Source organism: Polyodon spathula, chromosome 8 (genome assembly GCF_017654505.1).
Source record: "Polyodon spathula isolate WHYD16114869_AA chromosome 8, ASM1765450v1, whole genome shotgun sequence".
NCBI lineage: Eukaryota > Metazoa > Chordata > Actinopteri > Acipenseriformes > Polyodontidae > Polyodon > Polyodon spathula.
The window spans coordinates 26,667,757-26,685,956 of NC_054541.1; the positions used below are offsets into that span (position 1 = coordinate 26,667,757).

Here is an 18,200-nt window from a genome sequence, read left to right on the forward strand (position 1 = left end):
TTGCTACTGCAACCCTAAATCAGCTCAGGTGCAAATTGTTTGTTTGAAAGGTCACAAAATTAGTGAAATGGTTTCAGCCTGTTTGTATTCAAAGTGGTTTAACTTGTAGAAAATTTCCCTCAAGTATATAAAGTATAAAGACTTTCAAGCTGCAACTGGCATCGTAATCCAACAAAGCAACCATGAAGAACCAGGGATATTTCTAAACAAGTCAGGGATGAAGTGGTAGAGAGGCACACATCTGGAAAAGGGTACAAGAAAATGTCAAAGGCCTATGAGCCAGTGTACAAAAATTCTTAATGCTGACTCAGGTGTGGTCAATACTGACCTACACTAGCAGCAGAGGAACATTCCTACCAGTGATAACATGGTTCCTTTTTGAATGAGAGCCATTGTAGTATTGTGACTAGAGCAATTCAGAGCTATTTATGGAAAATAGTTATACAAATTAGGAAATATTTATGGAAAATATTTATACAAAATAGGAAGAAACCCATTGTTGTGCACCCATCTTAACAATACTACAGAAAGACTTTGGCCTTGTCCAATTGCTCAACTATTGATGCCTTTCCAACAACCTGCAATTAATTGTCATACTGTACTTCACAGAGCATTTAAATGTTTTGTCCCCCCAGATAAGGAGTGCCTTACAGAAAGTCTGTTTCAAATCCAGCTGTTTAAATTTTCATCATTTTACAGTCGAAAAACTAAATGTGGTCAATGTGTACATGTTTGTGCATTACCAATCGCATTTAGTCATGTCACTAAACATTTAAATATCAGCCAAATATTCATTTATAATTTACAACTAAAGTTTGATGTTTGGAACTTATACTACTGTGTGTGTGTGTCTATATATATATATATATATATATATATATATATATATATATATATATATATATATATATATATATATATGTGGCCGTTACTTATTACATGTGTTACAGGCTTTAAAGTATATTGGAAACAAGATTCGAAGGCAGCGCTTGTGGGGCGGACCACAGAAAACAAAAATGGAAGAGTCACGAGAGCTTCTGGCTTTAATGACATCAATGATTTGTATCCATGCCTGCCCTCTATTAAAAGTATTCTTATTTTTAGGTCAAAGAATTTAACTTCCGTGTTCCAAAATGTATTTACATGGCTGTGATGGTCCGTAGGATCATTTTGGCTCAAGGCGAACAAAAGGTGGATGACGGGGACTATTATGGAAACAAACGTCTGGAATTAGCAGGACAAGTGGGCATCTTTCTTTTTTGGACAGTTTACATAATTTCAGTGTTGTGTTTGGTTTGGCCTTGCTGTGATACATGCTCTGAAACAGGCAGGCACAGTTATCATTAATTAGCACAATTATTGGGAAGTTTTTTTCTTGGTTTACTTGGGAAGTGCTGAGACCATATTAAAAAACAAATAAATAAATAAATAAAAAATTAAAAATGAAATACAATGCAGTGAAAAACAGTTTAGATAAACAGCAGTTTTGAATATTTGTTTTTCCCAGGCTGTTCCTAATTAATTTAAGCATGATTGACAGTGTTTAATTCTACTGGATTAAAACATTCTAAAACAAAAGGGGGCCATTTCAGTGGTTCACAACTAGCTATAAAATGCATCTTTAAATGGCCAACAGTTTTGCTTGGTAGCTTAACAGGCAGTCTTTTTCAGAAGGCTCAGCATTAGTTAATCCCGTCAGTGAGTAAAGAGCCCAGTCCTCATTGTTGGTCAAAGAAGAAAAAGCATATTGAAAAAGACTGTTTATTTTCAAAAAAAGATAAATAATGCTGAAACAATAAGGGTATTGTTTTTGGACCCCATGAGGTGATGTGAGGGGAACAGAATGTACCTCACCTTTTAGATAATGAAGCTTGTCTAGAAGCCTAGCCTGGTTTTATCACAGGCCTTCTCCAAAGCTGTTTTCCCACTAGAGACTTGATCAGGGCCCAGTGCCATTGGAGGTGTTGGCAAAACCTGTCTTCTTTTCACCTGATCTCTCACCTGCCTTTTTGTTTTAGTCTTCTATTAATGTGTTAATTATTTGTGGAGCATTTTCCTATTCTTCATTCTTTTTTTATATTCCTAATGTGGATCCCTTTGTCAGGGAGAGATATGGAATGGTACCAAAATCCGACACCCTGGAAGGAGAGGGATTTCCACCACATGACAAAAGAAAGCCGCCTTGACTTGAGAGATTTCCTAATCCCTGCCCTGCTCTCATAATGTAATTACAGCTGTCTAAAGTCTTTTAATTTCCCCAAACTGGCTCGCTTGTGAAAGGGACGAGTTTGGACACTCTCTCAATAGGCTTAAATGCTAAAACAGCAACCTCAAGGCGCTCTAATTACAATTCCCTAGCATTCAGCTAATTGCAGTAGCTTAATTTCTTTAATAATTTTGCTGCTGCTTATTTTGATGTATGTAAATGCTATTGATTGGGCTGTCAAGAAAAGATTTCCTGTTCGCAGGAAAGCATTTCTGGCTTGAAGTAGGCCTTCAGCAAAGAAAATGTTATCATGAACTCCCAATCCCTTTTTATTAAATATGTGCCTCAGAACAAAACAGAAGATTGCTGAAGCCTTTAGTGTGATCCACAAGAAGGTATGATTTAAGGATTATAGATTTAAATCATTGTGTTATTTTACATTGTGTTATTTTTCACAGTCTTTACTTTCTCTGTTGGATAAAACCCCTGTTCAGACTTTCCTGTACGCTGAAAAACAAATAATACTCAATAGCATAGATGTCCATCATTGCTAATTGTCTTATTATACAATTAGAGTGACATTGGCATACACAGTATTGATGTATCTAAAATTAGTTTGGCAACAAAATAGCCGAAGGTTTCATCTAATGATGATGTTTCTTCAATTTATTATTATTATTATTATTATTATTATTTATTATTATTATTATTATTATAATAATAATATTTGGTGGACCATTTAAAATATTCACTTTAAAACTATTTTACAATTAATGGATTACACATGGCATGCTTAATTTAGTAGATTTATTACAAGGTATCGACACATATTGTGACAAAGTATACTCTATTTGATATTTTTACATGCGTATACTATGATTATAAACTTAATTTAACACATGTTTTTAAATAGCAACTATGAGGTACAATGACTACACATTACATGTGCAAGTGTAGTTAATAGCTTTCACTTTTTGATCCAACACAGTCAAAACTCAGTAAACCATGTTTAATTTGATGTTTTCAGCTGAAGTTTTCATTGTAACACCAAACATAATGTTTAAATTTGAATTTCTATAGTATACAAACATTAGCAAGCATTAAAAACTACATTTCCCAAATAATAGTTCATTTGGTAAAGAATAACTATTAATAGTAACTTTTTTTTTTATCTCCATAGTTGCTCTCCCTCTTGTTTGAAGATCTTTTTAAAAAGTTCAACTCTGAACTAAAGAAGATTTCAGACCAGATTATTCCCAAGCAGAGAGCAGCTCAGTTTGATGTAGTGAAGCACATGTGACAGGATCAGATCACCAATGGCATGGTCACTGCAATCTCTTTTGTAAGTGAACAGTACATGTATTTTTGTTGATGCTAAAAAAAAAGGTACATTTGCAAGTTTTAATAATACACAAACAGTCCAATAATGTTAATTCTTATGTTTATTATCCCAAATCCTATTACACTGTACTTTTGGTCATTATAACAGATGGCCTTCATGACTGTCAGTATGGTTTTTTTTGGTCAGGGAAACTGGTCATTGAAGAGATTCAAGATGGATCATCAGGGAGTGACTCAGGTGCTGTCTCGGTTGTCTTACATCTCAGCACTAGACATGATGACTAGAATCTCATCCCAGTTTGAGAAGACCAGGAAGGTGAGTGGCAGCCATCGCAGTGGGGAATGCTGTGTCCGTCTGACACTCCTGAAGGAGAGGTACATTTCATATTTCCATCCTAGGATTACAAGCTGTGACAGAATACATTTAATGAATAATCACTGATGTACCAAAATACCAACTGCTGCATAACTAAAGTTGAAAAAATAACCATTATATTTTGAATGCAAAATGCATGAGAATACAAGTAAATCTGATAAATTCATTTATAAAAAATATGGTAGTCAGCAGTTATTAGTTTGTTTTGATGATTTTATATGATGTTTTTCAGGCTTGCGGTCTAGTAAAAAACCTTGCTTTGATGACCCATATCACTACAGACATGGAAGATAGGCCTATTATTAAATTAGCTTTTAACCTTGGGGTGGAACATGTGACTCTGCTGTATGGTGAAGAGCTGTCCTATCCCAATGTGTTCCTTGTCTTTATGAATGGTATTATTTGCAAATTTTTTTTTTTTTTTTGAGACATACTGCTGAATTAAAATTTTTTGCAATCAGTTTAGCATTGAAGCTTATATAGCAGACCAGTGACAGATTCATTTTATGTCTGCCATGTTCATTGACCAGAGGATTTACTCTGAAGAGTCTTGTTTTACATAAAGTCCACCACTGCAATGCTGAACATATTTGCATCATTTCTATTCAATTTAGTAAAATTTATGGCTGGGGTGTATTTTGGGAGCCACTTGTTTTGATTGAACTACATTACGCATTTTATCTGTTTTCTATTCTATATATGGAATATTATTTTGTAAATATAGGCGATACCATAGTATGCTACTTTTATCTTTTTATGTGGGAATTGTACTGGTACTTGGTGACATACACCATCAGTTTCTATATGCTGAGTGCTTTAGGCATCATCCTTCGGGGTAATCCGGGATCACCAGAAGCTAGTGTCCACCTTCCAACTGATGAGGCGAGCTGGCTTCATTAACGAGTTTGTGTCTCTCTCCACAAACCTCACTGATCGCTGTGTTTACATCTCCTCAGACGGAGGGAGACTGTGCAGGTAATGATTCCCCGGGGAGTTTCATAAGCCACTTGGCCATCTTCAAGTGGATTTTTTTACATTTGTTTTGAAAATGCACTAATAACATTGTATGTGTGTGTGTAGTGTTAGGACAAAGATCTGAATTTCCAATCTATATATATATATATATATATATATATATATATATATATATATATATATATATATATATATATACAGTGCCTTGCAAAAGTATTCAGGCCCCTGACCAATTCTCTCATATTACTGAATTACAAATGGTACATTGAAATTTTGTTCTGTTCGATATTTTATTTTAAAACACCTAAACTCAAAATCAATTATTGTAAGGTGACATTGGTTTTATGTTGGGAAATATTTTTAAGAAAAATAAAACACTGAAATATCTTGCTTGCATAAGTATTCAACCCCCACACATTAATATTTGGTAGAGCCACCTTTTGCTGCAATAACAGCTTTAAGTCTTTTGGGGTTAGTATGTACCAGCTTTGCACACAGTGTCGTAGTGATTTTGGCCCATTCTTCTTGGCAGATTTGTTCCAGGTTGTTCAGGTTGGTTGGACGACGCTTGTGGACAGCAATTTTCAAATAGTGCCACAGATTCTCAATGGGATTGAGATCAGGACTTTGACTGGGCCACTGTAGGACATTCACCTTTTTGTTCTTGAGCCACTCCAATGTTGCTTTGGCCTTGTGCTTGGGATCATTGTCGTGCTGAAAGGTGAATTTCCTCCCAAGCTTCAAATTTTTAGGGGAATGAAGCAGATTCACTTGCAGTATTTTCCTGTATTTTACTCCATCCATTCTTCCTTCAGTTGTAACAAGATGCCCAGTCCCTGCTGATGAGAAGCATCCCCACAGCATGATGCTGCAACCACCATACTTCACTGTAGGGATGGTGTGTCTTGAGGCATGGGCAGTGTTAGGATTGCGCCACACATAGCGCTTTGAGTTTTGGCCAAAAAGCTCTATCTTGGTCTCATCTGACCACAAAACAGGCCAGTGTTATGCAGAGCTCTTGATATGGTTGACTGGTGCACCATTACTCCACTCCCAGCCATTGAACTCTGTAGCTCCTTCAAAGTGATTGTTGGCCTATCTGTGGCTTCTCTCACAAGTCTCCTTCTTGTTTGAGCAGTGAGTTCTTGCCAGTGCCTGGGTGGCGTGATTCAGCTTCCACTCCCTGATTATTGATTGGGCTATCCAAACACTTGGATATTATTTTGTACCCTTTCCCTAATCTATGCATTTGTATTACTTTATCTCTAACTTCTGTAGACTGCTCTTTTTGTCTTCATTTTCCTTTAGATTCACAGCCTTACCAATGATCCTTCAACAGTGGGGTTTTTATCCAGAAAATGTGACAGCAACTTTAATGGTTCACAGGTGGAGGCCAATGGTAAGGTAATTGTGACCTCGTTAGGGCAATTTCTTTCATTGGTGCAAACTGGGAGCTTCCACAGCACAGGGGTTGAATACTTATGGGAGCAAGATATTTCAGTTTTTTATTTTTCTTGAAAATATTTCCCAACATAAAACCAATGTCACCTTACAATAATTGATTTTGAGTTTAAGTTTTTCTTGAAATTATAAAGAAATAAAAACAATGTCACCTTACAATAATTATTTTTTTTTTTTTTTTTTTTTTTTCAATGTACCATTTGTAATTCAGTAATATGAGAGAATTGGTCAGGGGTCTGAATACTTTTGCAAGCCACTGTGTATATATATATATATATATATATATATATATATATATATATATATATATATATATATATATATATATACACACACACACACACACACTGTGCCGTGAAAAAGTATTTGCCCCCTGTCTGATTTTCTGCATTTTTGCACATTTTTCACATTGAATTTGGTCAGATCTTTTTGTGGGCTGTAGTAGTATATAGAAGGAGTCTGAGAGAAAAAATGACACCATAAGAACATAAGAACATAAGAACATAAGAAAGTTTACAAACGAGAGGAGGCCATTCGGCCCATCTTGCTCGTTTGGTTGTTAGTAGCTTATTGATCCCAAAATCTCATCAAGCAGCTTCTTGAAGGATCCCAGGGTGTCAGCTTCAACAACATTACTGGGGAGTTGATTCCAGACCCTCACAATTCTCTGTGTAAAAAAGTGTCTCCTATTTTCTGTTCTGAATGCCCCTTTTTCTAAACTCCATTTGTGACCCCTGGTCCTTGTTTCTTTTTTCAGGCTGAAAAAGTCCCTTGCGTCCACACTGTCAATACCTTTTAGAATTTTGAATGCTTGAATTAGGTCGCCACGTAGTCTTCTTTGTTCAAGACTGAACAGATTCAATTCTTTTAGCCTGTCTGCATATGACATGCCTTTTAAGCCCGGAATAATTCTGGTCGCTCTTCTTTGCACTCTTTCTAGAGCAGCAATATCTTTTTTATAGCGAGGTGACCAGAACTGCACACAATATTCAAGATGAGGTCTTACAAGTGCATTGTACAGTTTTAACATTACTTCCCTTGATTTAAATTCAACACTTTTCACAATGTATCCGAGCATCTTGTTAGCCTTTTTTATAGCTTCCCCACATTGCCTAGATGAAGACATTTCTGAGTCAACAAAAACTCCTAGGTCTTTTTCATAGATTCCTTCTCCAATTTCAATATCTCCCATATGATATTTATAATGTACATTTTTATTTCCTGCGTGCAGTACCTTACACTTTTCTCTATTAAATGTCATTTGCCATGTGTCTGCCCAGTTCTGAATCTTGTCTAGATCATTTTGAATGACCTTTGCTGCTGCAACAGTGTTTGCCACTCCTCCTACTTTTGTGTCGTCTGCAAATTTAACAAGTTTGCTTACTATACCAGAATCTAAATCATTAATGTAGATTAGGAATAGCAGAGGACCTAATACTGATCCCTGTGGTACACCGCTGGTTACCACACTCCATTCTGAGGTTTTTCCTCTAATCAGTACTTTCTGTTTTCTACATGTTAACCACTCCCTAATCCATGTACATGTGTTTCCTTGAATCCCAACTGCGTTCAGTTTGAGAATTAATCTTTTGTGCGGGACTTTGTCAAAAGCTTTCTGGAAATCTAAATAAACCATATCATATGCTTTGCAATTATCCATTATCGATGTTGCATCCTCAAAAAAATCAAGCAAGTTAGTTAGACACGATCTCCCTTTCCTAAAACCATGTTGACTGTCTCCCAGTACCCTGTTACCATATAGGTAATTTTCCATTTTGGCTCTTATTATAGTTTCCATAAGTTTGCATATAATAGAAGTCAGGCTTACTGGTCTGTAGTTACCTGGTTCAGTTTTGTTTCCCTTTTTGTGGATCGGTATTACGTTTGCAATTTTCCAGTCTGTCGGTACCACCCCTGTGTCAAGAGACTGCTGCATGATCTTGGTTAGCGGTTTGTAAATTACTTCTTTCATTTCTTTGAGTACTACTGGGAGGATCTCATCCGGCCCAGGGGATTTGTTTATTTTAAGAGCTCCTAGTCCCTTTAACACTTCTGCCTCAGTTATGCTAAAGTTATTTTAAAACTGGATAGGAACTGGATGACATGTGGGGCATGTTGTCAGTATCTTCCTTTGTAAAAACTTGTGAAAAGTAATCATTTAACATATTTGCTATTTTTTTTTTCTTCCTCTACGATTTTGCCATTTGTATCTCTTAAACATTTAATCTCCTCTTTGAATGTTCTCTTGCTGTTGTAATATTGGAAAAACATTTTGGAATTGGTTTTAGCTCCCTTAGCAATGTTCATTTCTATTTCTCTCTTGGCCTTTCTAACTTCCTTTTTGACTTGCATTTGCAGTTCTGTGTACTCTTTCTGTGTACTTTCTTTTTGGTCCTTTTTTAATGCTCTGTAAAGTGCCTTTTTTCGCTGAATATTTTTTTTAATTGATCTATTAAACCATTTTGGCAATTTAGTTTTACATTTAGATTTGTCTACTTTAGGGATATAATTGTTTTGCGCCTCTAGTACTACATTTTTGAAGAACAACCATCCTTTTTCTGTGGGTGTTTTCTCTATTTTACTCCAATCTACTTCTGTTAGTCTCTGTTTCATGCCTTCATAGTTTGCTTTTCTAAAATTGTAAACCTTAGCTTTAGTCTTTACTTTTGAGGATTTAAAAAACACTTCAAATGAGACCATGTTGTGGTCTGAGTTTGCCAGTGGTTCTCTGACCTCTGTTTTAGTTATTCTATCTTCGTTATTTGAAAAGACTAAATCAAGGCATGCCTCCCCTCTAGTGGGTGCCTTCACAAATTGTGTTAGGAAGCAGTCATTTGTCATTTCCACCATTTCTATTTCGTCCTTCGCGCTACCCACCGGGTTTTCCCATTTTATTTGGGGGAAGTTGAAATCCCCCATTAGTATGGCTTCTCCTTTGCTACACACATTTCTAATGTCATTGTATAACAGATTATTGTGCTCACCGTCTGAATCTGGCGGTCTATAGCATGCTCCTATTATTATGCCTTTTGAATTTTTGTCTGTTATTCTGACCCATATTGATTCGGTTTTATTTTCTTTGTCCAGGTTTAACACCTGGGCTTCAAGACTGTTTCTTATGTATAGCGCTACCCCTCCTCCTCGTCTGTCCTGCCTGTCTTTCCTATACAGTGTATACCCACAAATATTATATTCGTCCCCATCACTCTCAGATAACCACGTTTCTGTAACACCTATCACATCATAGTTACCTGTTAGTGCAGTAGCTTCAAGTTCTAGAATTTTGTTTCTGATACTTCTAGCATTTAGATAAATACATTTAATGGTTGTCTTACCTGAGTTGTTGTTCTTGTTTTGATGCGGTCTCCCTTCTGTTTTTTTGTTGATTTCTCCCCCCTTCCTTTCTAGTTTAAATGCTTCCGAACCTGCTCGAGGATCTTTTCTCCAAGTAGACTAGTTCCCTTGTTATTTAAATGCAGTCCATCCCGTCTATACAGATAGTCCTCGTTGTAGAAAGTGGTCCAATGATCAAGATAGGTGAAGCCTTCCCGTGTGCACCACGTCTTCAACCATTGGTTTTGATTTAAAAGTTTGGTGCTTCTTTCATTTGTTTGGTGTGCAAGGTAATCAAACATGCAATCTTCAGGGATGAAAAAGTCATTGCCCCCCTAGTTAACTCAACCCAATTAAAGGGATAATTAGGGTCAGCTGTTTGAATACTTTGGTTAACAATTAGGGCTGATTTGGGCCAGCACTGCCCAATATAAAAATGACTTTGGCCCTTACCATCAGAGTGAAGTTGTCAGCACACAGGTTCTAGAGCACATCATGCCACGATAAAAATAAATTCCTGAAGACCTCTGGAAAAAAAGTTGTTGATGCCTATCAGTCTGGAAAGGGTTTAAAGCCATTTCTAAGGCTCTGGGGCTCCACAAAACCACAGTCAGAGCCATATTGTCCAAATGGAGAAAGTTTGGGACAGTAGTGAATCTTTCCAGGAGTGGCCGTCCTGGCAAACTCTCTCCGAGGAAGGCGTAAAATCTTCCAGGAAGTCACAAAGAACCCCTGACTGGTCAGCTAAGATCAGCCCCATGTGCTTGTGAGTGTTGCTGTTCACTCTGTTTGCTAAATAAGAGCTATCTGTTTTGAAAGGTAAAAGTTGTTTTGGTTGTGCAAGTGGAATGCAAAAAAAGAGAATAATTTTTTTCATTGTACAACACCCCCTTTTTCACGTTTATTTTATTTGAACATTAAAAACTAATGTTATTACTTTACGTGTCTATGACCACTTTGTTTATTGCGACGATATAAAAATGGCAGGGATTATTAAAAAAAAAAAAAAAAAAATGCATTGTCTACTTTTTATTTGAAATGCACACAAGATTTAACTCCTGCATTGCTTTCTTTGTTTTTTAGTTAATTCACAAGGGTAAAGTAAGGCCTTTCTCTCTTCTGGGATATTTTTCAAATTTGAATACTGTGTTACATATAACGGCTTTGATAACATTTTTTTATTTTATTTTAATGAAAAAATATCCAAACGAGAGTCTAAATATTGAACGAATATCCGAACATGAAAATTCCATGTTCCTCCCTTTTGATCTCGCAGACCTAATACTTTCATGGAACCAGACTCCCTTTTCTTGTTTCCAATTCATTCGGTGTTGTCTGCAGTTCGGAAGAGACGGCTACTGCCAACTTAAAGAAAATTAAGAAATTAAATAAACTTTAAAAACAAGTAGATTCCCCTCACCCCAACAACAACAACAACAACAACACAACACGGATGAAAGGAGTGTTGAGGTGTCTGTGCTGCCTTATGGCACAGAGGGGGGTTTAAAGTAACTACACAGTGTTTTAAAAAAATTACATGCCATTGAGTTGCGTTTAATGCATATAGTTCCCCTCCCAAAACTAAGATGATAAAAAATCACCAATTTACATGAAAACAAAACAGTTTACCTGGCCTTGCAGAATTTGTTGTAGGAATTTCGAAGGAGACGTGCTTTTACCGTTCAACATAACAGTGGCAGCTTACATGAATTGTGTGACCTGCAAGCTTTTGCTTTGGGCACACAAGCTCCTCCTCTCACTACAAGCAGTACATCTGCTTAGGTTGACAAACTGGGCGGCGGAGCTCCTCTAAGGGACAATCCCCAGCGCCTCAGAGTGGAGGCTTCATCCTGAGGTGGTGAGCCTTTTTTGGGAGAGCAGCTAGATTTCTTTGCCTCCAAAGAATCAATCCACTGTCCCTTCTTTTTCTCCGTAATAGAAATGTAACCATTAGCCTTAAAGGTGACTCTGTCCATGATTTCAGGAGGCTTGAAGGAAAAATGACATTGAGGTCTGTGACCGCAGTGCTTTTATGTCCTGAGGGGCGGGCCGGCCATGACTGCGTCACAGGCTCGTCCAAAAGCTTTGATATATCAAATTCAGGTTTCAGGTCTTTTAAAGGTAAACACCCAGATGGTAATGGTTACATTTATAGTTCAGGGAAGCAGTTTTATTACAACTTTTAAATTGTAAATTGTTGTTTTGGTTTCGACTCCCAATTTCCTTGAATGAGTTTAGTCTAGAAATGCCAGCAACTGCCAATCTGCCTGTGACTCACTTATCCAAACAGCCTGTAGCCCCGTCATTAACACTGGTAATGGTAGGAAACAACAGAGAGGCTGCAAACTGACAGACTAAGCTGAAGGTTCTGTCTAATAAGACAATTCAATAAAACAATAAGTTGCAAGGAGGCCAGAAACCGAGTTTGAAAATAATCCTCAACAAAGCTGTCTGTTGACCGTGAAAATAATGATCTGCCAAGTAAAATCCCAGAATGAACTGATTTAATATAAAAAAAAAGTACAAATTGTATTGCTATTTATTTTACATAGATGTGGTATAAACAGAATACTGAATCATCGTGACCATAGGAGGATGTCCTTGTGTAAACCACTCTCCCCTGGCGGGGCTCATGATTTACTGGGACACCCTCCTGCGGAAAATAAAACTGTATTCCATGAATGTGTTTTTTTTTTTTTTTTTTTTTTATATATTTGGGTTTATATATACACATACATACATATGTGTAAAAAAAAAAAATAGAACAGTAAAAATTGCCACATTCATTTTTTCTGCATGTCAAAATAGCAGGGCTACGCTAAGCAGGCCAAAGAATACTAATCTCAAGTTTTAACAAAACTGAATGGTGAAAATATATATCATAAAAGACCAGGAACACACTGATATATTCCAACACTTGAAGAATTATGATACATAATGTGGTATTGATATAAATCATGCCAACTTAGGAGCTAGATATAAGCAGTACTTCAGTCATTAAAGGAAGGCTGTATATTCTTGCTCAAAAAAAGTTTCAAAAGTGATATAGGTTTCCATAGCAAGTTGACAAGCCTCAGCCTTATTCCTCTTTAGTGTATTATTCAGGTGCACTACTTAAGTGGTTAAGAGGTGCTCATTAGCCTTTAACAATTAGCAGGACTTTTTTTTTAGCTCAGAGCAGGCAAGTATCTTGTGTTTGTTTTCTCCACACTCTGGGAGCTGCTTCTTCAAATACTGCCAGCTCTTGACGTTTGCATCCTGCATACCATCCTTTGTGTCTGTGTTTCCTCTTGGGGATAGTAGGTGGAGCATGCTGGGATACAGGATCCCAGAGGCAGTTAAAGATCACCATGATAATAGGGTGAATCTCCCCCCACCCACACGCATGCACTTCTGTTTATTGGAGTGCTCGGAATGCTGATTTGAGATTTTTAAAGCTGGTGAGCTCTTCTGTCGCTGTCTCACTGCACAACATCTTGTCATGCGGTTGTCAGAAATTTTGGGTATTCCTCAAAAAATTATATCTGCAATTTCAAATATTTCCAAAGATATTTCCAAAAAAACATGGGTCCCATCGTGGTTGTGCTAGATAAACAAGAGTGTCACACTTTGAGGTTAGCGTTGCTTTTGAAGTGATTAATCCAGGTAGAATAAGGGAGTTTTCCCTAATAATGGGTGTTTTTGTGACTTAACCCCCCTAAATGTGGAGTAGACTTACTTAACAATGGCAATCTTTTGATTCTTCGCCTTAGCAGGATTTACAGGTATTTCGTATACAGATTTTTAATATAAACGGCTCCATTCTCATTCTGGTACCTTTGTTGTAGGCCACCAGGTCTGACTGCAGTTAAGAGAACTGCACCACTGTAGTGTTGTGTTTGACATGTTCTTACCTGCGGGGGTAATTGGACATATTTGTTTTATAAGCATATTAAAATGTATGAGCATATTCAAATATAAAATATAAAAGTATAAAAGCATATTTGATTAATGTAATCCATCTCAAGTGTGATGCAGTATGTGGAGCCTTTAGGGATTATCAAATCAGAGATATCTTTAAGATATTTATACAGGGGAACTCTGGCACAGCCCATGCACGTTGTTTTATAAAGCGACTGCTCCAGACTAGGGCTGTAAAGATACCCTAAGGTATTAAGGCCCTGTGTAAATCGCGATTTCACGAACTACGTGGAAATCATGGAATTAGCCCAATACCAGGATTTATTTTTTTCCAATATTCTTAAGAAATACAAATAAATGATTTCATAATCATTATTTGTATGTCATACAAAAAAAATCACAATAACTAAACTGTACAGCTCTGCTGTTATGTGCCTTCGTGTACTAGTCGGCATGCACATAGTGCTGTGCAGGGATTGTCATGCGACTATATGGAATCTAGACGGGAAATTAAAATACTACACACTGTAAACAAGAAAATGGATGTCTCTAAAAAGGCTAAAAATGTGTCTGCTGCAGATCCACATAATGCAGTATCCAGCAAGAGTTTTACACAGCGATGGAGGTAAGCGCTTGTTCTGTATGTCCTGCAACATTACTGTAGAACACTACTGAAAATCATCTGTTGACAGGCATTTAGCTTCAAGTATTCACCGAAAGAGAAAGGAGGAAATCCAGAACAGTACTGTGAATGCTTATTTGCAAAGAAACAAAAAACAGCAACTTCCATGTTTCAGAAGTCCACTGGAAACCATGAAGCATGAAACACATTAAATTGTGACTTGACAGAGGTGTTTGCGCAAATATCCATCTTGAAAATTGGACAACCAAAAGTTACTTATATTCTTCAGACTGAATGTAGCAAATGGTGGAGCGATTCCTTTATCAGCCCAGCTGAGACATGAATACTTATCGAAAGTTGCAGAATATCACATACTAGCTTAAGCAATATCTATATACAATATATATATATATATATATATATATATATATATATATATATTATATATATATATATGATATATATATATATATATATATACACACACATACATACACACACCACGCAGTGTGGGTATATCTAGCGTGGGATCAGGGTGGTTCAAATCAGGTCGCCAAATGCAACCTTCAATTTTAATAATGCCAGTAGACTGCAGTTTCTAGCCTCTCTGTCTCATTCGTTCCGGTAACAGCTTTTGGCTGATTCTATCCTGTCGTATAATAAGATCAAATTATAATTTTAATGATGTACTATTTTGTTAGCAAGAGTATTAATTCCAACATTAAACATTTGCTCTTCAGTCAAGAACCACACCCCCTACCCCAAACTTTGTATGACAGTGAAGCTCAGTAACACGTAGAGAATCCTAATTGTCAGGCCTCTCCACACCCTTGATTTGCTTTAGTGCCAATAAGTCATTAAGTGTATTTATCATCTGCTATATGTACAATGCTTTAGATGTTTACGTGTTAATTGCTGAGAAATCTGTTGTGTAGCACTATTGTCACATAAAACATCATGTTTTGTATTTTCAGGCCTTCCATAATTGTAAAGAAAGGAAACCCTGCAGTTACAAAGAAACACATTGAAGAACGCACGCAGGGCTACAGGTGAGATGAGAGATACTTTATAACAATGTTAATAAGGTATTGTAATGAGAGGTACAGAATGTGTTCATTGTATGAACCTGTGCTGCTATGGGCACGCACTCATTATTAGTAGTAAGAATTTCCAAATGTATAAAGAGCATCGCTCAGTGTTGTTTTTTTTTTTTCTTCAGGAATTTTGAAGATTTTCTTCATGAGAGCTTGGTTGAATATCTGGATGTCAATGAAGAGAATTATTGCAGCATAGCACTGTATGAACACATGATTACCAAGTGAGTATTTAACATAAAGACTACCTATTCACATATTCGTTCAGTTTTATTTATTGTATGCCATTACCCAAAATATAGCTATTTGACTCTGTTTTGAAAGTTTATTTTAATTGACCTTCCTATTTTCTCAGATATACGACTCACTTGGAGATCGAGCCATTGACACTGCTTGGTGTTTGTGCCGGGCTTATTCCATACCCTCATCACAACCAGTCCCCAAGAAACACATATCAATGTGCTATGAGGAAACATGCTATGGGTAAAATACTTAAAAATCCATGCCTTCTAAAATACTGTTAATTGCAGTTTGCTACTGCATATTTTGTGTCTCTAGAAAGAATAGTACTTGTTATTAGTAGAGTCGTTTTTTTACAGTAGAACTAAGTTATAGAAAATATCTTGTAGGGCATAATTTGTCTTCCACTGATTTTACTGTGTCACTCTTGGTTTGATTTTGTTCTGTAACTACAATACAGTAAGACTCATTTAAATGCTTTAAAAAGCTGATCTTAAACTGTAAGATCCAAAGATCACAAAGGAAGAATCATTATAGGTCCTCCAATAAAGGACGTTATAAAATGAATGCGTGGCTTCAAATGAGAAGTATAATTTGAATAAAGGTTTTTCTTCTTTGTCATAACAAAGCGATGGGACAGAATGATATTCAAATGTATTGATTATAGAATAACGACAGTTTAGCAAAAGATTAATTGCAATTAAGAGAAAACAGGAGTTGCTGTAAACCATTTCTTAATCTAATTTATTTTAATTCTCAACATTTAATCTAAATATTTTGACAGAAAACAGTCTGCAGACTATACAAAGGAACAGAAATAACAAGGAAAAACTACACATCTGTAATGTTTTAGAATTATAAATAATAAATGCATATGCAAGGGAACTGATTATGATAATCTATTTTGAAGACCAATGTCTTGAACAATGCTCCTTTTTTGTGCTAAGTCTTTAAATCGGTATTTACCATATTCATGGTGCTAAGTTTGTTGCCACACACACAGAGCAAAAGCAGGATCAGTTTGTACAGACTAAGCTTCAGCCCAATAACTGTGCTGGGTTCTTTTGTAGGTTTGTATGTAAAGGCCTTTTTGTGTTTCTTTTTTTGAGTGTCATTAGCAATTCATTGTCTGTGTTTTCAGAGGTCAGTGTATTCAGCTGCTTATACTCCTGAGCTTGCACAGCGAGTTCCCTGGAAACGAAACTCCCAACATCACTCCTGACATTACAAGAGGGTATCGCCCCCATTCCTACAACCTTGAGAGACTGGGACTATATTTGTCCCGATTTCCATTGCCTGTTTTTGTGTTGGCTTACTATACATGTGCAAATCATGCTGTGTGGCCATTACCAAGGCAGTATTTTTGTAAACTGCTTGTCATGTAAGAACAGCAGACAAATGTAATTTCATAGGAGTCCTTGGGTTACATTAAGTATAGGAGTTTGGGGTGGGGGTGGGGGTGGGGGTGGGGCTGGGGATTGGGAGGCAACCTTAGAGGAAAGGTTTTTTTTTTTTTTTTTTTTTTTTTTTTTTTTTTTTTTTTTTTTTGCACATTCTCACTTTTTGGAAACATTGCAAAAAAATAAAATCTAGTTTAAATGAAGTGTTAAGTTTAAATGTGCACTCTGTTTTCACAAAAAAGTATCTGTTCAAATTTTTTGGGGAAATCTTAATTAAGATAAAGTTGAATATTTGGCACTGTCCATACTATTGATAGTTCCCTTAAGGGACCTTTGGCAGCTGCAGGGAATGTTTTACCACTTTCTGCACATGATTTAACAAATGAAGGAACAATGTGGGATACATTTGTCTTGTTACCATTTCTTTGTCTCTAAGAACACTAGTTAACTTTCCCTAACTTTCGATCCCAAATTGGAGTGCATCTGTTTCCTTTGTTACTCCCCCTAGGGTTCTTACTGACATGGGAGGAGAGGCACTGACGAGTTTAAAAAACGGCAGTTAATCCCCAATATACATTTAGTGGTGCTTTTAGTGATATACATTTAGTGGTGTCATTTAGAAAGGTGCTTTTTGAAAAATATGTTGGTGTAAAATAAATCAGTTATTTGTTTAAATACTGTAAAATCCACCGTTATATGACAGAATCCTGCTTGCCTAAATTTGATAATATTTTACATGAACTTTTGTCACAAGGAGTTATTCCACTGATAGTAGGTCATGGTGCTCCAGTTAGTGTCTTGAAATCCCCGCCACCCACCCACCACACAGGCACAATTGCCTATAACCAGAGAAACCGAATTGACACCCTCATGTTCCACAAAAACCCATGGTTAAGACAAGAACCATTGAGCTTCCAGCAGAACAGAATGCTATTGTGGCAGTGATGAGTTACAGCGGCTATGATATTGAATACGTACTTGTTCTGAATAAGGCCTCTTTGGATAGAGGTACATTACTTCATGTTTTTTTTTTAACATAACACTTGTCTGTGGCACTGTTCCACTAGCTGAAGAAGGGCGGGGTGGGGGTAGAGGAGGTATGTACCACAGTTGGTTAATGAATTAGTGTTTCACCTCTTCGGTCAAAACCTAAATGGCTTTGGCAGTATGAACTTAGCAGTCATTGGAGAGGAGCTAACATGACAAAAGCACAACATAGTGACACTGGCTACCATTGCAAGTAGTCGAATTC

At 36.6% G+C, this 18,200-nt stretch overlaps 1 pseudogene; it reads left to right on the forward strand.

Annotated features, from left to right (window-relative positions):
- Positions 1-18,200, forward strand: part of LOC121319109 — a 47,286-nt pseudogene that overhangs the window by 17,168 nt on the left and 11,918 nt on the right.